At 38.1% G+C, this 27,346-nt stretch overlaps 1 protein-coding gene across 13 annotated transcripts in view; it reads left to right on the top strand.

Moving 5' to 3' along the window:
* Nucleotides 1-27,346, top strand: part of RBMXL2 (RBMX like 2) — a 183,541-nt gene that overhangs the window by 42,015 nt on the left and 114,180 nt on the right. For 4 of the 13 annotated variants that reach the window (XM_054699411.1, XM_054699416.1, XM_054699410.1 and 1 more), the window contains exons 2-4: nucleotides 2,710-2,852; nucleotides 9,145-9,214; nucleotides 14,357-14,482. The gene's annotated coding sequence lies outside the window, so the exon portion shown is untranslated. Of the gene's footprint in view, nucleotides 1-2,709; nucleotides 2,853-9,144; nucleotides 9,215-14,356; nucleotides 14,483-16,007; nucleotides 16,051-19,300; nucleotides 19,498-22,384; nucleotides 22,586-23,124; nucleotides 23,152-27,346 lie in introns of those variants that run through there. The other 9 variants (XM_054699409.1, XM_054699415.1, XM_054699417.1 and 6 more) reach the window with 6 other exon arrangements.

The raw sequence follows: 27,346 nt of genomic DNA, 5'->3' as shown, positions 1-27,346 counted from the left end.
CTTTATTACTGGTGAGTTTAGAGAATTCTTTATTCTAGATACTAGTTATTGGTGAAATGATGGCTTGCAAATATTTTCTTCCACTCTGTAACTTGCTTTTTCATTCTCTTAATAATATTTTATAAAGAAAAAGCCTTAATTTTGATGAAGTCCAATTTATCAGCTTTTCCTTTTGTGGACCATGGTGACAAGTCTAAGAACTCTTGCCCTGCCATATGATTTTCTTCTAGTTTTTTTTTTTAAATACTATAATTTTGTCTATGGCTGTCTAGTTCCTTCAGCATCATTTGTTGAAAAAGTGGTCTTTCTTCCATTGAATTAACCTTCATTGCTTTTGAAACATTGTCAGCAAACTATAAGACTTATTTATTTGTGTCAATTTTCGTGTTCTTTATTGTTTTCCATTGTTTTGTTTGTCCATCCCTCTTCCAGTATCACATAATATTGATTACTGTAGTGACATAGTAAGTCTTGAAATCAGGTAAACTATTTTCTCCTACTTCTTATTTTTCAAAATTATTTTAACTATTCTAGTTAAGTCCTTTGCCCTTCCACATAAAATTTAAAATAGTCTCATGTCATCTATAGCTATAAAAAGGCTTACTGGGAGTTTGATAGGACTTGTATTAAATATGGTTGTCAGTATGGGGAGAATTGACATCTTTCCATCTTTTCTGTGTTTGCTCCTCAATCCATGAATCTAGGCTATCTCTCCATTTAGTCTGCTCTTTGATTTCTTTCATCAGCATTTTGCATAGTTTTCAGCATGCAAATCCTATGCATTTTTTTTGTTAAATTTACACTTAAGTGTGTCATTTTTTGAGTGATTGTATATGGAATTATATTTTAAATTTTATTACTTAAGTAATAATTGCTACTAAGTAATATTTGCATCTTTATTTTCTATCCCATTACTTTGCTGAACCTGCTTACTAATAGGTTTTTAATAGATTCCTTAATATTTTCTACCTAGACAATCATGACATCTGCATGTAGGATTTCTTTCTTCCTTTTATATCTTTTTGTCATTTCTTTTTCTTGCCTGTTGGACTTGCTGAAACTTCCATCACTATGTTGAATAGGAATGGTAAATGTCCCAGTCTTGGAAGGAAATCATTCAGTCTTTCTCCATGAAGTGTAATTTCATCAAATTGAGAATGGTCCCCTCTATTCATTTGTTACTGGGAGTTTTTGCCATGAATGGGTAATGAATTTTGTCAAATATCATTTCTAATTGAGTGTATTGTTCACATGATTTTTCTTCTTTAGTCTATTAATATGGTGGATTACCATGATTAATTTTTGAATACTGAATTGGCCCTGCATCTTTGGAATAATGGCAACTTGGTCACGGTGCATATAATTCTTTCTGTAGGTTGCTGAATTATATTTACTAATATTTTGTTCAGGATTACTTCATTTACTTCCATGAGGGATATTGGTCTTTATTTTTGATATACATTGTTTTGTTTTGGTGTCAGAGTAATATTAGCATCAGAAAATAAGTTTGGAAGTGCTCCCTCTTCTTTTTTTTTCTAGAAGAGAGAATGTAGAATTGATGCTAATAATTCTTTAAACATTTAGTAGGATGCTTTGGTGAAGCCATCTCAGCCTGGATCTTTTTTGGCAGGGTTTAAAAAGTTTTGAATTAAATTTCTTTAATAGTTATAGAGTTATTCAAATCTATCTTTCATGTTGGGTGAGTTGTAGTATTTGTATTTTTTGAGGACCTTGCTCATTTTGTCTAAGTTGTCAAATTTACGGGTACAAAGTTGTTCTTATTGTATCCCCTTGATGTTTGCAAGGTCTCTTGTGATATCCCCTTTTCCATTCATGATACCAGTAGTATGTGTCTTCTCTCCTTTTTCCTTTGTCAGTCTTGCTAAAGTTTTGTCAATTTTAATGATTGTTCTATTTTTGTTTTATTAATTTTGTTATTCTCTTTTCTAGTTCATTGTTGTTCTTCTCTATATTACCTCTTCTCCTACTTGTGTTTCCTTTTCTAAATTCTTGAGATGAAAGTTTGCATTATCCATAACACCTTTCCTCTTTTCTAATATATGAATCACTAAGGTTATATTTACAAATGTTATGTTTATCTATATTTTATTGTCATTCTAATGTTACATTGTTATCAACTGTTTTCTGTTTGGAGAACTTCTTTAGCCAGAGTTATTGGCAACATATTCTTCATTTTCCTTCATCCTAGAATGTCTTGATTTCTCCTTTTTTTCCTGAAGGATATTTTCACTGAATATAGGATTCTGGTTAGCAGTTCTTTTCAGCACTTAAAAAATATTGTGCTACTTCCTTTTGGCCTCAGGGGTTTTTGATGAGAAACTTACTGTTATTTGAATTGATTTTCTCTTCTAGGTAAGGTGTCATTTTCCTCTGTTTCCAAGAACTTTCCTTTATTTTTAATTTTTAGAATTTTTATTCAAATATGGGTGGATTGAGGGCTATATATTATTTGCTCTTCACTCACCTCCTTTAATCTATAAGTTAATGTTCCATCATAAAATTGGGAAGATCTGATCTATTACTTTGAATTCTTTTTCTGTCCCTAGTTCTTTCTTAGAACCCTAGCTGTTTCTCTTGCTTTTTTTGTTGTTGTTGTTGCTTCCCCCCCCCCCCCCCGTTGCTCCAATTAGGTAATTTTGGTTGTTTTTCCTTCAGATTCACTGATTCTTTCCTTTGTCATCTCCCCAGGAGAAAGAGAGGTAACTTGTTAGTGTTGAGTGGGGCAGAAGTCCAGGCTGCTCGAATTGTTGCAGTTTTAACGTAAAATCACCTGAGACAAATCTGATACCCACTTGGGAAGTTGGCTGGCTCTGCAGACAGATCGCTTCAAGGTAGGCATTTCCTTGGCAACTTCATGCAATGTCTGAATATGACTCTCAGGCCATTAGCTTGAAAACATGCTTGTCAGCATGATGAGCGTTCAGTCTTTTTCTCAAAATGAGTGCACTTAAACAGCCTCATGAAGGCCAATGACCAAAACCTAGAATGTCAATTAATTAATTTAAAATAGTTTTATCCTTTAGATAGACTTTAAATAAATGCTTTCTCTGGAGACAAATGAAAACAGACAACTTAATTATAACTAGAGGCTATTTAGTGAACCTACAACTAGAAAAAGAACAGTAACTTGGTAATTTTAATGCCTGGTTTCACAGAGTCCTGAAAATTGTTAAGTATATCTCTACCTCAGGGTCATACCTGCCCCACCAGCCACCTGGTTGGTCATCCTACCGGGCCAGTACACCCTCTTTTATGACCATGAAATAAAACACAATTGATGTTCGACTTTCCCTTTTCTAAACTACCTTTAGTGATTAAATCTCTTAAAGATTGCCCCGTTCTCATCCTTTATGTGTTAATATAGTTTATGTAGTTTTGTTTGAGCCTTGAGTTTCTGTTTTATGAGTTTACATGTCTTTAATTCAGACTACATTAAAAAAAAAAAAACCTCAATGTGCAACCTTTTTTTTTTTTAAAGATTTATTTATTTATGCATACTAGAGCTGGGGTACAGGCCAGAGATGCGGAGGTTGAGAGGATTTACCAGAGACAGAGCGGGGAACAGAACAGGCAGACTGACTGAAATACACTGCTGAGGGGAGCAGTGGGCCAGACAGGAGAGGTCTGCTGCATCATGTGGGTTGCTCCCTGGCTGGTTGGGGATTGAACTCGTGCTGCAGAGGCTGCGGATTGCTTGATAGTGTGGTGCTTAACCCCTTGCGCCACCAGGGAGGCCCCTCAATGTGCAACATTTTTCCCATGTTCTTGAAGGGAATCTTATTGTTGCCTCTGTGAGTCACCTAGTAAAATTAGAATCGTTATTGAGATCAATATTGAGAGTTGGTCCTTTTCCCAGAAAAAGAGTCGTGGTATGCCATTTTATTGCCCATAGGAAAACTGCTGATTTTAGAATCAAATTCATATCTCTAACCTAACCTATGAGTCTTTATGATGCAACTCTTGCTTCACTTCCAAGTCTCATCTCCCAATCCTCTCTGTTCCTAAGAGAGAATTGATATGTCTCCTGACCTTAGGAAAAATATAATCTAGCGTGGAAGATAGACATTAGTGAGGCAGTCTTGCAAATAGAGAAGAAATACAACTGTAACAGACATTATAAAGGAGAAAATCATGTTACTGTAAATATGTGAGTTTTGTTTTCAAGTATGTAGGGAGGTCGAGAAAGTCTTCTGAGGAGATGATGATCTATAGGACGAAGTATAATTAACAAGGCAAGGAAGGGAAGGGAAAATACCAAATTCAGGAGCAAATAATATATAAAAGTCTATAACAGAAATGCAGACTATAGCCCATAAATACCAGTGTGGCTTAAGGTGATGGGGATACATGTTCAGTTCAGTTGTAACTAGAAATACAGGTATAGCTGAATAATGTTAAGGGATTTATCTTTATTAGAAGAATAATGGGAAGTACAGGAATATTTTTAATAGAAAAAATGACATGTTAAAATTTATATTTTCCAAATAATATGCGACTGCTATGTAGAAAAAATTATTGCAAAGGGACAAAAGTGGATACAGAGAGACCATTATTAATTAGACTCTTGAAATAGTCTAAACAACTGATGACGATAGTTTGGCGACACAGTGTGGTAGAAATGATACTAGAGATATTTTGAAAGCAAATTCAATTAGAGGGAGGTAGTAGGTGGGAAACCTTTCTTGACTGCACACTCTGAAGGTCTGAGTGAGGAATTCTTCCTATAGACATCATAACTCCCTGTGATTGCCCCACCACATGCCTTTTTAATTAGGTAGTAAAATTGCCAGTCACCTGTATGTTGTAAGCTCAACTCTCACAATAATATATATATTATTATATCTGCAGCACCTAGTGCCACACTTAGACATATCAATTCTCAGTATTGGCATGAAGAGTAGAAATAAAGACTTTAAGTGGTATTCAAATGATATTTATAGGTTTTCAGGAAAAGGATAAGTAGCTTTAAATATGAAAAATAGGAGGATATTCTTTTTTTTTTTTAGTGTTGGGCATTTAATAAGCACTGTGTTAATATTATTGTCAGTAATAATCACAGTAGTAGTAGCAGCCAGAAGAGATACAACAGTAAATGGTGGCAAAATATGAACGTGCCCCCAAAATCCTTCCAGATTAATAGCACTGAGTTACGAACTACTCCAGACAAACAGATGAAATGGCAGGTGTGAATCAATCCACCGTCTCCCACTTATTCATTTTTGATCCCATGCCTTAGAAATGCGTTCAACAACCTTGTTCTACTGTCCAGCATGTTTAATTTCATTACATGTTCTCCCTGCCTGGAAAGCCAGTTGCTCTATCATGTCCCTGGTATTGTTTTAGGGAACAGTTATTTCAAATGCCCATTCTAATTGTTAGTCACACAGCTAATTTGGGAGGGATATGAAAATGAAAAGACTGCTCTTTATTATACTTCTTGACCCACTCAACAGGAGGATATTCTTAAGGTTTAACTCTTGGTGTGTTACAGGTTCATAAATGGAGCATGGATGCTTTTGTGTCCAGTTATACCTACCCCATAAAAACAAAGCAAACAGCAATTCTAATTGCAGTTATGCAGCACTTCCAGGAATGGGCTTAGAAAATCACCCTCAGATACAGCACTAATTCTAAAACCAGCAAACTGTAGCATCTCTTCAACATCCGCTTCCAGCAAATGTACTCAGAGCCCAAGTCAATTCTTAGAGCTAACCTGATGGTGCCCCAATCTCCGGGCTGCCTCGGAATAGCAAAGAACATCTTGGACCTGTCTTTATCTAATGCAACACTATTTTCAAAATTCTCTTTTTTCCCTATTATCTCTCATCTTCTTTTGGCCCACTATTCTTTTTTGCTGCTTGTAAAATATATCTAAGGACACTGATGCATCACTGTTTGTGGCAACTTGTTTTTTTACTTCATTCAGGAACTATCTGGAGTCACTTTCTACTACTTCAAGCTTTGACTACATCAAGCTTTTATGCTGCAGGTTACCCCGCCCGCCCCCCCCACCAAGTCTGGTAATCCTTTTATTTTTTTCCCTGCTATGCCATCCAGCCTCCAGGATAGTCCCCAGTGATGTCACTCAGTGATCATCTTAGCCGGTTAATTCCATCTCACATTATGCAGGGTTGGTCTCCGTGATGGTGGACCACAGCTGACATGATGATATATAATTTCATAGGTTAGGTCGTAAAAGGCACTTTGACTTTCTGCTCCCTGTTTCGTCCTTTCTCTTGATCACACATGCTGGAGGAAGCAAGTTACTATGACGTGAGGAAAGGCCCATGTGGCAAGGAAGTGAGGCCTCTTACCTAACCACTATGTGAGAGAGTGTAGTGGGGAATCCTCCCATCACTTGAGTCTTCATATCACTGTGGTACCAGCCAAAATCTGGACTTAACCTCATGTCAGCCCCTGAACTGGAATGACCTTGCTAATAAGCCACTTCTAAATTCTGGACCTCCAGAAACTATGTGGGATAATAAATATTTGTTGTCTTAAGCCCCTGAGTTTTGGGGTAGTTTGTTACCAGCTAGTAGAAAATTAAAACACCTCCTCATATTTAAGAGTGGCAGGATAAGAGAGGTGATTAGGAGCTTTTTGTATATGGAGGGGCTTAAGGACTAGAAGTTTTTGCTTAACATCAATTCCTAGGAAGGGAGCAAACTATGAAAACTAAGGTCTGACTGGTGTGAGACAACAGTCTGATTAGTTCTTCCTTAGTAGTGCATGTAAGTTTTCCTGGTGATAACTACTGGGTTACATGAGCTCTTCTTAGGACAGCAAGGGCTGAAAGCCCCTGTATACTGATCTTTAAATAATCCTTTTTGTTTTCGACTTTACATCTAACCCTTATTTTCTGATCGTAGGACTTTGCCAGGCATAAGATATCCTCTTCCCTGAAGCCTACAACTGTGTTCAGGCTATGACTTCTTCCACTTTATTGCATTTGTCCATACTCTTCCATCTATTTCCAGAAATAGGTTAAAAAAGTTTTTTTGAGCTGCATCCTACACTTTCCCTCTATAGTCTATTGTTCTTTTCTCTATTGTTTATACTATTTAAAGAGTGTTATTTACTATTATTTTAGGAAATGGTAATATTTACTATTACTTTAGGGATTAGGGAAGGCAAAATATGCCCAGTCTGTCACCTTGAACCCGGTTAGCATCTTTTATGCCATTCATTTAGTACACAGCACTTCCAGAGATCTAAAGTAGGCTACTGTTATTACATGGTCTTTTCCAAGAGGTTTTGGAGCCACTTCTTTCCACTCATTCATTCTTCATCTTGACTTGCAAGTATGGTCCTTGCCCCCTCTCCATGCCATGTCTCCATTCTCCCCAATCTTCTCCTCACCCCCTAAAGAGTATTTTAAATCACAGGTATTTTATGGAACCTAATGTTCTAGAGAAATGATCCTCTCCTGTGTAATGTTATACAGACCAATAGAAAGCCCTTGTTGGGGATGATCCGGTGACTCAGATTGTAGTCGATTCCTGAACTCCCTTGATACAGACATACCAAATGGACATGAAGACAACAGCTTCTGCTAAGGTTGGCAGGGAGCATCAGTATGGTGAGGGAGGAAGACTGTACCTGCCCCCGTAGGAGGTGTCCACAAGGACACGAGATTCTCCCTACCATAGGTGGATCACAGGAAATCCTGATTACAGAAAATAGATCACAAGTCTTACCAAAAAATACCCCTGCCTCCTCAAACTACTGAGGAAGACACTTCTGGAAAAGAAACTATTGATAATTTTCCAAGTTCTTGTATTAGCTCTGTATATTTATTTCACATCAGGGATTATAGAATAGCAATTGCAACTTTGGTAATTTATGTTTCTAATAGTGTTGCTGTTCATGTGTGGATTGTGTGTGATTTGTCCTTGTACATGCAGAATACTAATAAAGAACAAAGTCACAATTTAAAAATGTGAACCATTAGCATCACAGCATTGGCCCTCCCCGCCCCTCCTACCCCATAAAAAATGTATTTCGCATGAACAGCCTGTGTCAAAGAAAACCAAGAGAGGGGCACAGTATCTTAACAGGTAGACAAAGAATAGCAAGGGATAAGACAAGTTTAATGATATTTGGAGGTGACTGATCTTTTGACATTTGGAAAGTTTGGTTACTCTAACTCTAAAGTTTGGTTACTCTAACAGAGTTAGAGTCTCAGTTTGGGGATTTATTTAGGGAATCATTACAAAATGAATTCCAATACTGAACTTAACAAGAATGTGACAGAGCCTCAGTTCTAAAAAGGGAAGGGAAAAGCAGGCAGGTCACAGGTCAGACATTCAAGAACACAAAATATTTACTTTCACCAGTGACATTAAGCAGACGTTAGAATCAGGTCATAGATGTATATGTGTGTGTGTGTGTGTGTGTGTGTGTGTATATATATATATATATATATTCTCTGCTTTTCTTCCTGCTTGACTAAGTTTTAAATAATTTATCCTCATCAATTAAAGCAACATCTAGACTTAGTATGGTTCACCTTGGGAAAAAAATTGCTAGGAGTGGAGGGCGCCATAAAGAAGTGTTGCCTGTGTGCCCTGAGTTTCAGCCACTCCTCGGAGGGCTCGCTTACCCACTACAATTGCGCCCACCTCTCTCGGCCTGTAGACCACCAGGTCACTGTGCTTAACAGATCTAAGACAGGGTGAAATTCCCAAAGACTCTGTTAGATATAAAGGAAAAGTATAGAAAAATAATAAGTATATGAAATGCTAAACATTTCATTTAGCAAAATCCAAGGATCCAATCCCATCATACCTAATTTGTGGTGATTTATATATTTGACCTAGCTCATTAAAATCTTGTGTCCCTTCTGTCCTGGTTTCTGTTTAGTCTCTACATATCAGTTTTACTTTTTACTACCTCAGCACCAATAACTCCATAAAAACCTGGTCGCTTTTCAGTGTAGATCAAAGAGGACTTTGCATATATATTGCATATTCATCTATTGCAGATGTATTGTCCACTTTTTAAATTCTGGTTTTAGTGTAAAAACCAGACTGACATTTGGAATGTGACTGAAACTAGGAATGCTTTCAAGTAAGAATTTGACCCAACTCTTTATTTATTGACTAAGACTTTATTTTGCAGGCTGAGAAATTTAACCATCTCATTCAAATGACAAGCACTCTATGACTGAATTACACACACAGAATAACAGGTGAGATGTTCCCTCATATAGGCACCACTTACATGTGTATATATTTATTAAAAGTATGATGATCTTTCTGTTATCATGGGAAATAAAAGGTTTTAAGAAGAGTTCCTCTACTCAGAGAGAATGGAGAGAATATTGAAAATAGTAAATCTGAAAATACAGGATTCTAATGATCTAAAGAAGAATTAAAGCCTAATTAAGAATGAGGAGTGTGCCTGGGTATCTGCTCAAAGAGCACAAAACATTAGTTTGAAAGGAACCCTGCACTCCTATTTATAGCAGCTCTATTTATAATAGCCAAGATATGGAAACAACCTAAATGCCCCAGAACAGATGAGTGGATGAAGAAGATATGGTACATACACAATGGAATACTACTCAGTGGTCAAAAAAGATAAGCCTGTTGTGGCAAATGGATGGACCTGGAAGGGACTGTTGTAAGCAAAGTGATCCAGAAGGAAAAAGATAAGTACTGGATGGTTTCATTTATATGTGGAATCTAGAAAAACCAAACAAGGGATCAGACAAAAACACATCGACCATTTAAAGCAGACCATAGATCTGAGACACTCCAAAGGGAAGGAGGAAGAGGAGAGGGCGAGCAAAGAGCAAGGCAGGAGGAGATCCAGTGGAGGGTGATGGGAAAAATACAGTGGCTGCACCAGAGGGGAGAAATCCTAACTGATACTACTCAGCAATCAAAAAAAGATAAACTCGTGCAATTTGCAGCAACATGGATGGAGCTGGAAGGGATCATGCTCAGTGAAATAAGCCAGAAAGAAAAAGAAAAAATACCTGATGCTCTCACTCATAGCAGGAATTTAAACTTAAATAAGGGACCAGAAAAAAGACTAATTATAATAAAGTAAAAATCAAAATCAACAAGCAGCTGTAAACCAGAGACACACTATGGGGGCTGGGGGTGGGAAGGAGGAGGGAGTAGGATCAAAACAAGGGGGGTGGGCATTGTATGGGGACTATAACCGAGATGAAAATGCATACATTGTACAAAAATGAAAAATGATGTAAAAATATATAAAATAAAATGTGATTTCAGGTGGAAAAATAGGATGTTCAAAAAATAAAAAAAGAAAATAGCACCAATAAAGGTAATTATTAAAAAAAATGTGTGGAGAAGGGTGTCTAGAGGAGCTAAAAATAGATTAGATATTGGAACAGTCGCAGAGGCACTAACAGGATGACTCCTGTGAGAGGAAGACAGATTCTGGGGGACAAAGCACAGAATAAGGAGTATGTCCTAAGGGGGAAAAAAATGGTCGCATTTAGTGAAATGTAGGTGTTCCTATTTTCAGGGAACCTAGGAATAACTGAATTTCTTACCAGACAATAGCTACATATTCCCCTGAAGTTCCAAAGAGAAATCTGCTTAGAAAGAATAATGGAAAAACAAAAGACTTGTTGGGAATTTTTATAAATTGCTCTGGGGGATGTGATTTAAGGGTCCTCTATTTCTTGGAAGCCCAAAATCTCTACTTCAACATACCAGGATAGAGTGGCCCTAAGACAACTTACCATGTTGCTAAAGAAGTGCAAAAGAGAGGAGAGAGAAGCAATACATGCAAATCTTTAAATCTGCAGTAACCCTTCATGAATATTACATGCCGCCCAAGTTAGTGGACTGGATCCAGCTAATTAAATCTATATTCCTTCTTAGCAGGAAGAATTAAGAAAAGGCAAGTGTGATATAAGAGAAGTTTTGAAAATTTTTTATCTCCTATTGTTCTCTTTCTCCATTAGAGGCCCTAATTCTGCAGTCAAATGTTTTACCCCTGAGCAAAAATATCTAGACCGCCTAATTCTAACCAATAATAAGGCATTTGTTGGTGATGTAAAAGTTGAGAAAAATTGAAAGGGTAATATTATATTTGAAGATGGTAGATGGTCTAAAGGTACAAAAGACAATTGTAGTTTGTGACAATACTTTGAAAAGTTGACTTAGAATTGGAAAGTTCTGATTAAAAATAATACAAAATATATTAGCAAAGAAAAGGAAGATACACATGAAGATGTCAAGGAGGCTGTAGAGGGATCAGTTCAGATACTAAAAAACAATTCAAAGGTGGCAGAAGAGCACATCACCAGACACAGTCTTCCAAGCACTGTCCACTTAAACATCTGTATGCTGCGGTGCTTTGTTTTTAGCCATAGGCTATTAAAAACAAAGAACACCCAGATCCCAGTCTAAGAAAAAACAGACTCTGCTTGAAGACCATGTTCTAATATTTATGAGAACAATCAAAAAGTAGATGTCCCAGTCCTCATTTGGTTCTGTCTTATCTTTCAAGATAGACTATTGGGTTGAAAAGGGTTACGGAGACTCAAGAGAGAGGAAGATAATTGTGAATGGATGTTGGAGAGCAACAGAGAACTCCAGCCCATATCCAGACTCAGGACTTCTATCCCACCTTCCAAGAATCTGCAAAGGGGATTCCTGATATGCTTGTAGTTCAATCCCTTTACATATTCACATTCTGTGCTTGGCACCAACAGTTGGAACACAGAGGTGAAAACAATACAAGATATTTTCCGTGGAAGCTTGAGAAATTCCAGAGAGTGGAACAGGTGCTGGAATTTAGGAAATGTTCTGACTTTCCCAAATGGAATGAAGTGGATTACTCAAAGTGAATTACTCAACCAGCTTCTTGGTTTCAAATCAAGTTGACTTACCCCATGTCAAACACCTGGTGAGCAATAAAAGTGAGACTCAGTCTTCTGAGCCATGAATCCATTTAATTTTGATTCTGCTCTAGTCCCTAGCCCTCCTGTTGGATTCAAGCCCATAGTTTTGTCTCTTAGTAATAATTCTGTCTTTTCTCCCTGCATAAAATACCAAATATGATTTTCATTAATTCATTTGTTCAGTAAATATCTATTGAACGGTTACTATGTGTCTGACTCTATGCTAGGTGCTAGGGATATACTGGTAAGTAAAACAAAGTCTCAATACTAACAGAACTTAATTTCTGGTACTAATTATGGTAGTAGAGACAAAATACATAAAAATATATGTATGTGTATTATATGTGTGCATATATATGTTTTACAGTTGTGCTATGAGGGAAAATAAAATGCAGTATCTTAAAAGGGGCTAGGAGTACTGGCTGTTATATTTCCTGTAGTGTGATAAGGAAAGATTTCTCAAATTACGTAACAATTGAATAGAAATTGGAAGAAACTTAAGAGTCATGTTTATTTCTGGTGAGTAGAGTGTCTCAGTAGAAAGAACTGCTAGACAAAGACTGGAACAGAGTGAGGAGCAGGCCTGGTAAGAGGTAAGTTCATAGCTATGGAGAGGACAAAGGGAGCATCAGATATAGGGCTTTGGCCAAGGTCAAAACTTCACCTTGGCTCTTGGCACAGGTGGTTCGGCAAGGGTGAGTGGAACATGTGTACATGTGGGAGAACGAAAATGTAACCCCCAAAAATTAAAAATTGAAAAAAGAAAGACCTTTATTTTAACCTGCAACTATAACTTATGAGTTTCTAGCAGGGAAATGCCATCATCATGACATGTTTTAAAAGGATCACTTTGATCTGTCACATGGAGAGTGTCTTTGCAGTGGGGAGATGAATTAGAAGAGAGCAGTTAGTAGTCCATCAGAATTACTTGGGAAATAAAGAGTTGATGATGGCTTAGACCATGCTACTCAATACCGTGGGAGAGGCAGGAAGAATAATGCAATTCTGAATATATTTTGAAAGTATAGCCAACAGAATGTCTTGTTGGATTGGATGTGGGGTGTGTGGAATATTGGAAAGGGAATGTCCCTGTCTCTGACTATTAATGCTGCGTAAGACATGACTTATCCTCACCTTCTGATGTTACCTACTTGGTGACGGACTCTATTCCCATGATAAGTTTCCCTCAAGGAGAATTAAACAGGTATTTTCTTCTCTTATATTTAAAAACAAAAACTGGTGGAAATGAATTTCTGTGTGTCCTAAAGATATGTATCAACCCAAGGAAAATGGGATTACTGTGTATAAAAATGTAGCACTTTTCAATGTAAAGCTTTGGTGATCGGAGAGTAAGGGTGATCACACCTGAAGGAGAAAATCACAAATTGTCCAAAAATCAACAGCAATGTAAGAAAAAACTATTTCATTTAAAAAAGGAGAAAATGGGCAAGAAGTATATGAAAACTATTATGGTGAAGATGGGATACAAAAAAGAAATCAATGTTTAGGGACTTAGATGATGATAAAATAAAAATGGGCACATGAATCGTGCGTGAATAAGGAGGAGAATATCCTAGGACTTGAACCTGTGTGTTCTGTATCAAGGCAAAAGGTGGGTGATTCAGAAGTACTCTTTTCTTTCATATTGTAATAGTGAATTTATCCCAGAAACTTCTGACTGTAGCAGTACATGATGCCTGTTCTGTTTACCCACAATTGAAGTGTAGATCACCCCCCCACCCCACCACTGCTTTCATTTTAAGCTATTTGGAGCCCAAGTCAGTGTCTTTGGAACAGGCGCTGAAGGTGTATTACTGCATCCCTGGGTCAGACCTAGGGAATCCAGCTTTGCTTCTCTGTTTTGGCTGTTACACAGATGGCTTGCCAGTCCCACACACGAACCGGAGCTGATTAGCACTCTGGTGCCCTATTTAAGCTTTTCCGGCTCCAGAGAGAAGCTATTTTGAAAAGTGAAAAGATTACACTCCGATAATAGACCAGAGGCCTTACACATGTGGATGGCTCACAGAGGATTAAAAGAGCAGACCCAGAATAAATGCAGCCTCCATCCCATAGAACAATGCTGGCGACTGCTCCCACACTGATGAAGAGCTGTTTGAAGGAAGTTCCCTGCTCAGATCACTGATGCCTCTGTGAGCTCACACAATGGTGGATGGCTTAGGGGGCCAATATCTGATCCAACTGCTATCGTCTTGAGGAACCAATTAGACCCCTCCTTAGTCCTTTGATATCTCAGGAATCTTAGGTCCTAATTGTTAGACTTTGCTCTCCAAAATTTGTTTGATCTTTTCCCAAGTGTTTCTGCATGGAAACACTTTTCAGGGTCACTAATCATCTGAAGAGGTAGATGAGGGAGGAAACTCACACTTACTCTAATTTATTTTAAACAAAAGATGATACAAATAGAAATTTTATTGATTTCAGGTCAAGGTGCCCTAGGAGTTGCTCTAAGAAGAACTCATGACTGAACAAGGCCTTTGTGTCCTGGAGATCAAATTGAAGGAGATGGAGACTTTGGGAAATCTAGCTCACTCAGCTGTGACAATACTGGTATGTGAATATGTTCATTTACTAAGAGAAGTTATATGATCCAATGATTCAAAGTTCATTGTTACATCGTTCTCCATGCATCTTCTGTCTAGGAAAGCCAAACTAGAAAATGAATTAAACAGACATATTCTATGACATTTATTAAATGTGTATTATGTGTTAAGAACCTTGCCTGACATTGCGGATTCAGTGATGAGAGGATTAATTCTTTGATCATGGTGTCTGTAATCAATGAGGAGAAAACTTGAAACTGTACCCTCACTCCCCTACCCTATGTAATCCATGCTATTTGCCCTAGAGAGTTTCAGGTGTCTCTCAGGTCTGTTTTTGACTCAAGCACATATATTACAGGTAGAAATGAATGGTAGGGCATCATACCAGATTTATAGCTGCAGAATATGCTAGCATTTTGTATTATCTGAGGTGGTTGTGGGATGATGGTGTAGCAGAGACACTGTATAAAGTGAAAGATGCACCTGCTTTTTGGAGCAGGAGACCTTCCACATACTGCATGGTGCAGGATCTTGCTTATCGTTCCTGCTTGTGTCAATTGCAGTGCAGCCAGGGACATTCTTGGGTTGGGGAATCAGACAAGGATGACCTCAGCTTTCTGGTTTGTAGAACCTATATAACATTATATAGTTTTCCAGTATGTATAGCATTATAAATTGGCATCTCTTACTAATTTTTAAACATATTTTAATATTTTAATGAACTTTTCATTTTACAATATATTAGATTCACAGAAAAGTTACAGAGATGCTACAGAAAGATTCCATATACTCCTCACCTACCTTCCCCTATGATTAACATCATGCATTATTATGCTACATTTATCACAATTAAGAGCTAACATTTATTCAACTTTCACTCATTTTTCCCAATGTAGGGGTTCTGAATCATTATTCAGTGTAGGTCCTTATTAGTGCTCTTTGGTCCAGATTTGATACCAGTTATGTCAGCTTTATAACCTTTCTTTAAACTCTGCAATAATTTTAAAAGGACTGGAATTATTTACTTAGGTTAATTGAAAGAATTAACCTGTGAAATCAGATAGTCCTAGTACTATTTGGTGGCCACTTTTGTACCAGTTGTGGCCACTACTGTTTGTTGGTACATGGCTGAGAGGAGCAATAATATAGTAGCTTGAATTTTGACCCCATCTTCTAGTGTAATGTATAGAATACATGTACTCTAGATGAGGCATGCTCAGACACTTGGAGACTTTTCATCTAGGCCAGGTTGACTTGTATGCCCCTGTAGAAAGCAGGCTAAGTGTCTACCTGACCTCTTCCCCTTGAATCTGCATGAGAATCTGGGATTTTATATCTCCTTGGTAAGGAAAGGTCACGTCAGAGCCTTGTAGTTGGTGCAAAAATAACAGAACAAAAAAACAAGAGTCAGAGTTGGATATGATGTTTAGAGAGCCTACTCTTAACCCTTTTGGGCTCAGGAGCATCTCCAGATTTTGATCCAGAATGTTTAAAGTGGGGACTGAGATTTTACATTTTGGACATGTTCTCAGATGCTGCTGCTGCTGCTGTTGCTGCTGCTGCTGCTGCTGCTGCTGCTGCTGCTGCTGCTGCTGCTGCTGCTGCTGCTGCTGCTGCTGCTGCTGCAAGGATCAACTTTGAGAAACACTGCCTTGAGACATGTTTTATATAGGAAAAAAATCAGAATAAATCCTTTCTATTTCTATTTATTTCCCAGTTAGCAGTCTCCAAAAATGACCAGTGCTTTTTACTTACCTAACATTATGAACTCAATTATTGTCTTTAACATATTGAATGTATTTCAATTACTTACAGTTTTTGTTTTCTTTTTAAAGCTCAAATGATGCCATGCTTGACCTATGAAAACCTCCTCAATTTGACTCCATATTCTTTTCACATTCCAATAGTCTTTCAAAGTTTCCTTGCTTTCATATACCAACAAAATGCTGCAGACTCATCTTGAGCAATACCTATTCCAAATCTGAATTCAGCTATTTTTCCAAAAAGTCTTAGGTTCCTTTTAAGGTGAATCTCTGTACTCTATTTTTGCATTTTTTTTCTAATTGTAAAAACATATTCTTATTGCAGAAAGTGTGGAAATAGCATAATAATGTAAAGAAGCAGAAAAATAACCATGCCATTTTAAAGCAACTATATTTATTTATTTATTTAGGTTTTAAAATTTATTTTTTTAATTTTATTTCATATAATTCTCACATCATTTTTCATTTTTCTACATGTATGCATTTTCATTTTGGTTATATTTCCCATACAATTCCCACCCCCCTTATTTGGACCCTAATCCCTCCTCTCCTCCCCTGCCCCATAGTGTGTCTCTGGTTTATAGCTGCTTGTTGATTTTGATTTTTTTCTTTATCATAATTAGTCTTTTTCCTGGTCCCTTATTTAGGTTTTCTAAATTCCTGCCATGAGTGAGACCATCCGGTATTTTTCTTTTTCTTTCTGACGTATTCGCTAAGCATGATCCCTTCCAGCTCCATCCATGTTGTAAAGCAACTGTATTTAAAGGAACATTTTAATATATGCTTTTCCAGATTTTTTGCAATGAAATGCCTCATAGTTCAAATCGTATAATATATATAAAGTGTTTTTCATTTTATCTTTTGTTTTTCATTTTAAAAATAGCATTCATAAACAATTTTCTTACATCATTATAACTTTCATAAACATTTTAACAGTATGTAATATCATGTCACACTACTTTAATTTACCTAATCTCTTTCCAAATATTGGACCTTTGGCTTGTTCTTATAAATTACGATTCAAAGGACAGCTATGGGCTTACGTTTTAGGTCTTGTTTCTTTAGAATCTACTCCAGAAGTAGAATTCATGGATCAGAAGCTGTGAACTGATTTCAGTTCTTGAAACTTATTACAAGTTGCTATCCAGAAACCATGTTTCTAGACCCGGGCCAGGCTTGAGCATTCTGACTTTCAAATCTTTGCTAGCATGAAAGATGAAAAATTATTGTCTATATCATCTTACAAATTTTAATTCTAAATATATAAACATTTGTTCAGATAGGTCATTACAAAGTTTTTCATTTGCCCTTTTTTTGGATTGACTTTACATACACAGAAACCTTCTATATTGATCTTCTAGTATTTTCTTTTGTAATTCTTCCCATTGTTATTTATAATGTCTATGAAAGGCAAGTTTATGACCAGTTTACATAAATTACCTATAGTACTGATGTCACTCAAGCGCATGCACTCTAAAGCACATGAGAGATAAAAGCACGGGGGAGCCTTGCCAGTGCCCCCTGTGGTCCTACCTAGATGGAGCCCTGGGCCTCACGTTGTTATTTGGGTGCAGAAGGACACTTTCCTCCCGGATCTGCTTCTGTGTGACGGACAGTTGAGTCTCCCATATTTGGAGGAGGTGGTTTTTGTGGAGATAGTCACTGCTAAACACCAGCCGTGATGTAATAACCCTCATGGGCTGAAATTTTCCACAAATGTCTCCACCAGAGCCCTGTGCTGGGCACGAAGTCTTCCTCTGAGTACTCTGCCAAAGCCTCATGGTTTTCCCTCAGAAAAACAGGCAGAACTCTAAGAGGAGAGTGGGGCCTCCCTGGAGGCTCAGCGGGTTGAGCGCCGCACTGTGAAGCTGCCCGCAGCTTCTGCAGCACGGGTTTGATCCCAGCCAGCCGGCCGGCAAGGGTCCCACATGGCGTGGCAGACCTCTCCTGTGTCACCCGCTGCTCCCCTCAGCAGTGTATTTCATCAGTTTGTCTGTTCCGTTCCCCTCTCTGTCTCTGGTGAATCCTCTCACCCTCCCACGCATCTGGCCTGTACCCCGGTTCTTGTATAAATAATTAAATCTTAAAAAAAAAAAAGAGGGGGAAAAAAAAAGAACTATCTAAGAGGATAACGATGAGGTCATCTCAGTACAGGATCATGGTGTGGGAGGAATGAGCTCCAGAACGCAGTCTAGTTTGTGCCACGAAACAGCCACACTTCATTGCCTGCACAGATGGCCCCGGGGGCACTGCCTCCTTGGACTCTACTTTCTCTCTCCCGAGGTCAGCTTCCACCTTCCTCTTGCACCTCTCACTCATTCATGAGCACTCCTGCACCCTCCTTCTGTGCTCCTTCATGCCTTAGGATTAAGAGTACCATATTTTACATTTTGCAAACTCTAGTAATGTCTCGGCATTTTCCTATCCTCTCATTGCAGTTTCTTTCCACTCATTTAACTGCTACTTTAGGAGGGATCAGGCAGGGTGAGGGTTTTGTTTTTTTTTTAACTATTTAACCTCCCATTAAGGTAAGCATTATCTTTTTTGTTAGACAGTACAGTTTAATATTTGCCAAAGGAGAAATTATCTGTATCAGCCTCGCCATCATTGAGTTAGGGAGTGTTTGGCAATCAGACCTGCTCTGCTTTACAGAAGGAACACACTAGCTATAAAAGGCCCTTTCCTTGCTCTGCAGAATGGATGCCCCCTGCTCCAATTAATTTGACAGTTTATCTCAGCTCAAAATGGCATGTTCTTACCTGCCACCAAGATTAATTGTCTCTCTCCATATTTGCTCTAGCTCATCTACTACTTACATTTTTCAAAGTAGGTTTGTGCACATACATTTTTATCAATAGAAGAGAAATATAAGTTCCATTTGCTTATATAGGTGGGTAACTTTTGAGGTTAAAAACATTCTCTTTATGGCAGTCTTCTGTTTCTAATGATAGAGATAGTAATTGGAAAATTTTCCTCAGTGTAAGCAAAAGCAAATAGTTATTTCTCTATATGCATGACCAGTTGGCCCACCTTGCTCATTTTCCCCTTTTTATGTCGCTTAGCAAAAGCTCTTAGTGTGTCCTCATAGTGCTCACGGCGTGTTGTCTTCAGAGTGTGTGTGCTGAGCTTAGAGGAGGACACGAACTGATTTGCATAAGGAGATTCGATGGTAGGAAAACCTCCTGGAGTCCTTCTACCTGGCAAACCTGAAGCTCAGGACTGGAAATGATACAAAGGGCCCCAAACAGGAGCTCTATGGGTGAGTCAGGGCTGCAGCCAAGAGTGCAGCATATGGGATCTTGCTTGGGGTTGGGCCTCTCTTACTGTCTGTGCTGGAGCCTGACAAATGCAGGAATACAGTAAGTGTGGAACTTTGGGGAGAAAGACTAAGCATGTGTTATTGACCTGATCAAGTCATAAACTTGGAATTCTAGAATAAGGCACTGCTGCGGCAGTGAAAGATCTTCATAGGAATTATTGCCACAACCAGAAACAAGCAACCTTCTGATCTCTGCAGCTGGCACTCTGATGTTCTTGGACAGTGATCAGCACACTGGAGGTGATGAGGTGAACATGCTTTCCAGTTTTCTTCATATATTTTTGAAACTCAAGGAGCCTTTAAATGCCCTTGGTCATTTGGGTGTGATGGAGAATTTAAGGGCTGGTGTTTTCAAAGTTGCTCTAGCCAGAAATCTTGGATGTCTGTTTTCTGTTTCCATCCTATCAATAATCCCTAATGACTCAAACTCTAAAATCTAAATAAGTCCCTCTGCTTTTCTTTATTTCTGCTTCCTTGATGCTAGTTTGGGCCTGGTTTCATGGCCTCTGATTCCTACTTGAGCTACTGCTTATACAGAATTCACTCTGCACAGAATTAACTTTTAATAATATAAATCAGTTTTTCTACTCTCCTGTTAAAACCCCCTGATGAGTTAATATCTTGCTTGTTATAAAATCATATCTCTATTGGCCTAGGAGAAATGATCCCCTCCCTGTCCCTTCTCTTGCTGTTCTCCCCCTGGTGCACTGCGCTGTTGCTACACGACTTTCTGTTTGTGGGATAGGAAAGTGCGTTCCCACCTCTGGGCTTGGGCCGGCCACTGCCTTTGGCAGCATGCACCACTTCTGACCCTGCACTCCCATGTCACAACATCAGAGAAGCCTTTCTCAGACACCCAAGATCAAGTAGCCCCCATTCCTATCTCATGGATTTTCAAGTTAGCATATACCACCAGCTAGTAGTTTCTTAGTTATTTTTATCTGCCTACCTATCAGTGTACCAAATGTCTAGTCTAAGCTAGCTATTAGTTTGTATAGTGGAGTTTTGGGGGGAAGGGATGGTGGAGGGAGTGGTAGCAGATGAAGGAATAACTGGATGTGTAGCTAGCTATGAATTTATTCATTTGGTATTTCTTCCAGGATTGACTGCCGATTGATTCCTTAGAACAGGAATTTTGAATGTATCCTTAGCAACTGGAGCAATGCCTAGTGTTTAATCATCATTCAATAAATATGTGTTGAATGAATGAGATGGCTGAAGTGAATAATTGCAAAAATAAGGGAGATGTGCTTTATCTCCCAAGGTTATAAAGTACACCTTACCTGTTACACATAGTTAAAATGTCTTAGTGTTTCCTAGGAGTAAGTAATGTGCAAAGTGTCTTTTCAGTGCTTTATTTAATATTTACAAAAATATTCTGATTTATTTACTGTATTATTTCTGTTTTATATGTGGATACATTGAGGCTCAGAGAGATTAAGTAACTGCTCTTTAAGTCAAAGCACAGAATCTGATCATTTGATGCTGTTTTGTCATCTGTTAATATAATTTCACCCCATAAAGCATGCTTATCACAGTTTTTAAAATAAGACTCTATAATCTTAGAGCTGGGTGTGATGCTTTCAATATAAATAATACAAACACAAATGTAAAAAGCATCTCTCTTGCTTCTTTCCTGTTCCATGCTACCTTTTGGCAGAAATCGTTGTTAGCAAACAGATTATAAATGATCAGCTATGGAAACAAGGCTCTGTCTGCTCCTGTGTGATTGTCTATGCAGTTTGTAGGAAAGAATAAATGGAGTGAGATAATCATATTTTAAAGGGCATGTGAAAGGGACCTAAACTAATTTAGTAATCTCTTCCTCTCAAGTAGAGAAGGCACTCTGCTAGCAATTTCCTTTGGAAAGTCCACATTCTTTTTGGAGGCACAAGTTTACTTTTCCTCACTTCATGGGGTGCCCAGCTCCCAGGAGCAGCCTGCTTTGTAAGGTGGCCCCACTGCCAGCTTTCAGTAGACCTGGCATTTGTCTCCTTGTATTCATCCCATTGGGTTCCATGACAGACAGATGGAGCTTGATTCTGAACCGACCTGCTGAGCTGGGTGTGACGCTTTCAGACATGAAATCTTGATTAACAGTAAATGTTAATTGAAGCAGTGAATTATTAAAGTGTTTTTCCATAAATTATAAATGCTGTTGTTGGCTTTTTGCCTCTTGTGACATCATAAGGCTTTCCAAGAAGTTGCTAGGTTGATCCAAGGAAAATGGAAAGAGGTAGCTGCATGTGATGATATTCATAGTGACGGCATAAACCTTGTGGCCAGGCCACAACCTTTGTTTCTGGAGTTCCTCATTGCCTCAACCAAACAAGCAAATCATCTTTCCCTCAAATGTAGAGCTCTCTCCAAGTGATTCTCATCTGGCCGCCTAGCTTCAGTTCCCACCAGTAGATGATTTACCTCCACTCAGATTTCTCTGAACTCCATACTTATACACAGGGTATCAGTGACAGCTCCAGCCAGTGTTCCACAAGACCTTAAACTCATTCATTTGTTTAACAAATATTTAACAAGTACCTGCCATATGTCCCTAGTGCCACTTTTTCTAGCAACAATAATGAACAAAGTAGATACTGCTTCTTGTGGAACACACACTCTAGTGGGTGTGGGAGGAGACTAAGACAAAGGGGAGCAGTGAGTGTTGGAGGTAGTGGTGGAATCAGGGATTCTATGGTGTGCTCACAGAATGTCCCACTAGATGATATTTGAGCAGAGACTCAGAAGACTACCTCTAGGTAGAGTTAAGATTTAAACATAAAATAACTTAATTTGTGTTTCTTTTTAAAAATTTCTCCTTGTGAAAAAGGAACTCTACTGCACTGCTGGTGGGAATGCAAATTGGTCCTAACACTATGGAAAGCTGTGTGGAGGTTCCTCAAACTACTAAAAATGGAGCTTCCATATGATCTAGCAGTTCTACTCCTAGGGATCTACCCAAAGGACACAAAAACATTAATTCAAAAGGACACCTGCATGCCTATGTTTATTGCAGCACTTTTTACAATAGGTAAGATATGGAAACAATCCATATGCCCCAAAATAAATGACTGGATCAAGAAGGTATGGTATATTACACAATGGAATATTACTCAGCAATCAAAAAGATAAACTCATGCCATTCACAGCAACATGGGTGGAGCTGGAAGGGATTATGCTCAGTGAAATAAGATAGAAAGAAAAAGAAAAATATTAGATGGTTTCACTTACAGAAGGGATGTAGAGGAAACAAATAAGGGAGCAGGGAAAAATTATAAATAATTAAAATCAAGAGGCAACTATAAAGCAGAGACATTCTATAGGGGAGGAGGAAGGAGAAGGATCAAAACGTGTGGGACGAGCACAAGGGACTGTGGTGATGGTACATGGGTAAATTGATTGTGGAATTTCATGGGGACTATACAAACATTGTACAAAAGCAAACGTACAAAATTGAAGAGTGATGTAAAATATATATATTATGTGCTGTACTCATAATTCAGGGAATGTTATAACCAGTCACTAGAGTTACATGCGTGGATTCATCTTTCTCTCCTTCTGTATTTTTAGGAGAAAGCAGTTTCTCATCGATTCTGGATTCCTGTCAGTCCCAAGCAGGGACTTAATACCTTCACAGAGGTATAAAGTAGACTCTTCTGTCTCTTGTCTTCCTTTCATTGGCTTCTTCCCATGGGAAAAGGAGTGATGGATCTAACTGGCCAAATGGCAGTGAGTCTGTCCTCTACCAGTCCAGTTTCTCTAATGCTCTCTGGCAGGACTTCTCAAATTTACCTGAGCGTAGGCATCATCTGGGGGATCTCCATCAAATGCAGACTCTGATCCAGTAGATCTTGGCTGGGACTGAGATTCTGCATCTTTGTTAAGCTTGCGGGTAATGCCTGTGCTACTGATCTGTGGACCATACTCTGTGCAAGAGTCTGTTGGGGCAAGAAAGTTTCAGTCCCCTGCTAAATATCTTCTTAGCAGCTCAAGCGTCCCTCACGCATAGGGCCCAAAATGTGGACTTGAAAGCAAGTGTTAAGAAGTCTATTTTCAATTCAAATATGAGCCAGATAATCCAAGATTATCAGAGTAAAGCCTGTGTGTTGATTTGTGTGTGACAACTGTCTATTGTTAGGATAGAGAGGAAAAAAGTGAAGTTATTTCCATTTTACAGATGAGGAAATCAAAGCTTAATGAATAACTGGTTTAAAGACAAATAAAGTTTAGCTGGGTTTTGCACTCTACCAGTTTGACCCTGTCATTTGCCCTCTGACCTGTTATTTTACACTTCCTCCAGTTAAACTGCCCAGCTCCCTGTCTACCTTGTAGCTCCTGTCTTATTTTGCATGCTGCATTTACTACCCTCTGCTTTGTACCTTCCACAGCACTCACAGCTTCCTTGTCCCTTTCTGCGCTTGGCCATCTTCTTGCCTATCAATATGCAGTTCAAGGTCTACCTCCTTTATGAGACTTCTTCAATGCCCCAGCAAGAAGTAATGTCTTCTTATTCTTCTCTTGATTAACTGTATACAGCATTCCATCCATTTCCTTGCAATAGTTATTGTATTTGTTTGCTACATGCCAATTTCCTCTACAATTTCAAAAGACAGAAATACTGTTTGATTCATGTTTTCCTCCCAGCACCCTGCTCAGAGCTTGCACTTGTTAAGTGCTAAACATATATTACATGAATGCTTAGTGCTTGATACTTCATGACTGAATGTTTCTGCGCCCTGTCTTCCTTTACTGTTTCCTCTTATTCACTTCTTTGCATTTTGTTTGAAATATCTGTTACCTTCTCCACTTATGAGAAGAAATAGAGAAGGCAAGAACAATGTCTTATTATATTAAGGACCTGTCCATCATTTGGTGAGGACCTTGTGCATACTAACAGTAAAACAAACTTTGATAATAAAATATTTTTGTATCCTGAGAAGAGCAGAACACAATCTTTAACTCAAAGTTAAAATAACCAGCTCATCCACTAACGAGTACTTGGAGTATGTTGGACTAGTTACCTAAATTATATGAACTTTACTGCCTCACTGTTAGGTGATGGCCTTGGATGTGGGACAGTCCAGGAAGGGAGGAGACTTCAAGCAGTATCTGAGAGTTTCAAATGATATGAACTTAGACTCCCGTAACTGGAGAGAAAAATGTCTGTCTGTCCTGCTTAGTAATTGTACTGTACATTGCCCACCTGGAGGTAGAAAATGCTTTAATTAGAAGGTAGAAAATGCTTTAATTAGAAGAGACACCTCTTTGAGTCTGAATCTAGGTAGACCTAAATTATCTCTCCAGTAGAAAATTCTGTTCATTATGCCTTCTTCCTGGTCAGTGAAATCCAGAAGTCTAAGGTCTCATCTCATGTACGTCTTTTATTTCTGGATTTATACATGCATGTGGAATGACTAGCATTTGACAAATTCCATTTTTCATTTCCAATATAAATCACTTACATTCATAATTTTTTTCTGGACATTTTTTCCCCATTCCTGAAATTATCTTGTTCCTAAAGGTGAGAGACTTCAGTTGGATTCCTTCCTTCATGGCTGTTCCTAGTCATCCCACAATATAATTAGTTTTTGAATATTTATCAATATGAATATTTATCAATCTCATATTTTGCAACTTTCGCTGGCACACTGACTTGCCTTGACAGATGTCTCGGATAACCCTCTGGATCTCAGTGTTTGAATTTATCATGCCAACTTATCCATTTGGATTGTCTGGCTTGCTGAACTGTGGCCAGCATTTCTTCATTCTAGGATACCCTTCCTCACACCTTATTTAGCTAAATATGCTTTAAATAGGCACACGATTAATGGAGAAAACTTTAGTTAAACTGTACAGACCTTGTACCTTTCCTAGTATATGAAATGGTTTTGCCTGTTACTTGCTGGTGAAGAGGTGGTGCCCACTCTTTCTCTTACCTACTCTCAGCTGGAAAAACGACCTGTGCTAATTCTTCTTCTAAGTGTCAATACTTAGTCTTTTAGGCTACTCTGCCTATCACATCCTGCTTTGTCTCCTACATCTGTGACTCAGCAATGACGTATTTCTTAGTTGCCAGTCATCGTTTACCTTTCTTTATTTGATCTGAGTTTTCTACCCTAAACTTTGTAATTTCTTATCAAGGAAACAAATTTTTAAAAAATTCCAAAGAAATTTCTGTTGACTTTCTTCAGTTTTCAGCATAGGTAATAGAGATTTGTAGAAAGCAGTGTCGTAGAGGGCTTCCCCACAGGAGTTCACCTCTGATGGGGAAGTTTTCCTACTTCACATTTCCATATCTAAGCATATAATTTACATATAATTCACACACACAAAGTATATATGTACACACACACACACACACAAAGGCTACCTTATTTAAATTTACAGCCATTTTTAAAAATGGAGTCTTCCTTGCAGTAGATTGGCCATATTGTCATATTTCTCTCAGCTGTAAGCAGTCCTAACTGCTTTGTAATTGCTCTTTGTTTTCTAAGTTTCGTGACAGTCTTGGAATAGGCAAGGACTGGAAACATGGAGAACGGTGCATATCCCTTCATGGCAGTACAACATTCAACATGCAAGTCTCCAAGGCAGTAGGGGTGTAGCTGCACTGTCTAAGAATATCTGGGAGGTTTTTATGACTAGAACTCTAAAGATTGGTAGAGCTGAAGTTGGAAGGTTGGGTTGCTGGGGAAGGCAGGAAGTGCAGGTTCCTTGGAGACCTTGGTAAGCACCTTATATTTTTCTCTTAGAAACAAATCATCTGTTCTTCATTTCTGTTCTTCACCGCCACCCATACATCTTTTATTTGATTTTTTTTCCCTAGTTTTTTAGTGTGATAAAATACGTATATCATAAAACATACCGTCTTAATCATTTTTAAGTGTATGCTTCAGTGGTATTAAATGTATTAATGTTGTGTAACCATCACAAGATAAGTTATTTTCATCTCACAGAACTGAAACTGTTCACATTAAGCAGTAACTCCCAATGGTTTCCCACAGCAGCCACCATACTACTTTCGTTTTTTAATCGCCCTCTTTCCCCATGCCACTTTTAACCACCATTCTATGTTGTTACTATGAGTTAGACTATTTAAAAAAAAAATTCCATTTATATGTGAGCTCATGCAAACTAATCTTTCTGCATCTAATTTATTTCATTTAGCATAATGTTCTCCAGATTCATCCACATCTCTCAGATGGTAGCTGCCCTTTTTAAGAATGAATATAATTCTATTGTATGTATTATTAAAAAGAAAATAAACAGGCCTTAAATGGAGATGCTTGTGCTAAGCCAGCTAATACCTAAGCTAACTGGAGTTTCAGCACCCCTGCAATTATAACCTCTACCAGGAATTAGCTCTAACTGGTCCACATGGAATTTTCTGTTCAGCTCCAAGAAGGTAATCTTTTTTTATCCCCCTAAGGGGAAGATAAGATAATCACAAGATCTTTATCCATTCCTCATTGGTAGGCTACCTAAGCTTGAAATAATTTCCTATTCCCATATCTTGGCCTCTTTCTAACTGAAAAGCCTCTCATTTTGCACAGCTTTTTTGCAGCAGCTTTCTACTTGTCAGATGTGATATTGCCCAATTCATGAAGCTAATTATCTTGAAAATTTATTCATTTGGATTTTTGTTATTTAGCAGTATTTATCACTTATTCTTTATTCATTTGTTCATCAGCGGACATTTAGGTTGTATCTCTATGTTGACTGTTGTAAATAGTAGGGGTGTAGCTGCACTGTTTGTGTTTCAATGAACACAAAAGTACAAATACTGTGTTGA

Source organism: Talpa occidentalis, unplaced genomic scaffold (assembly GCF_014898055.3).
Source record: "Talpa occidentalis isolate TD23 unplaced genomic scaffold, MPIMG_talOcc4v2.1 talOcc4.3, whole genome shotgun sequence".
In the NCBI taxonomy this organism is placed as follows: domain Eukaryota; kingdom Metazoa; phylum Chordata; class Mammalia; order Eulipotyphla; family Talpidae; genus Talpa; species Talpa occidentalis.
The sequence above is the reverse complement of the archived record's forward strand: the minus strand, read 5'-3'. Positions and strand labels throughout refer to the sequence as shown.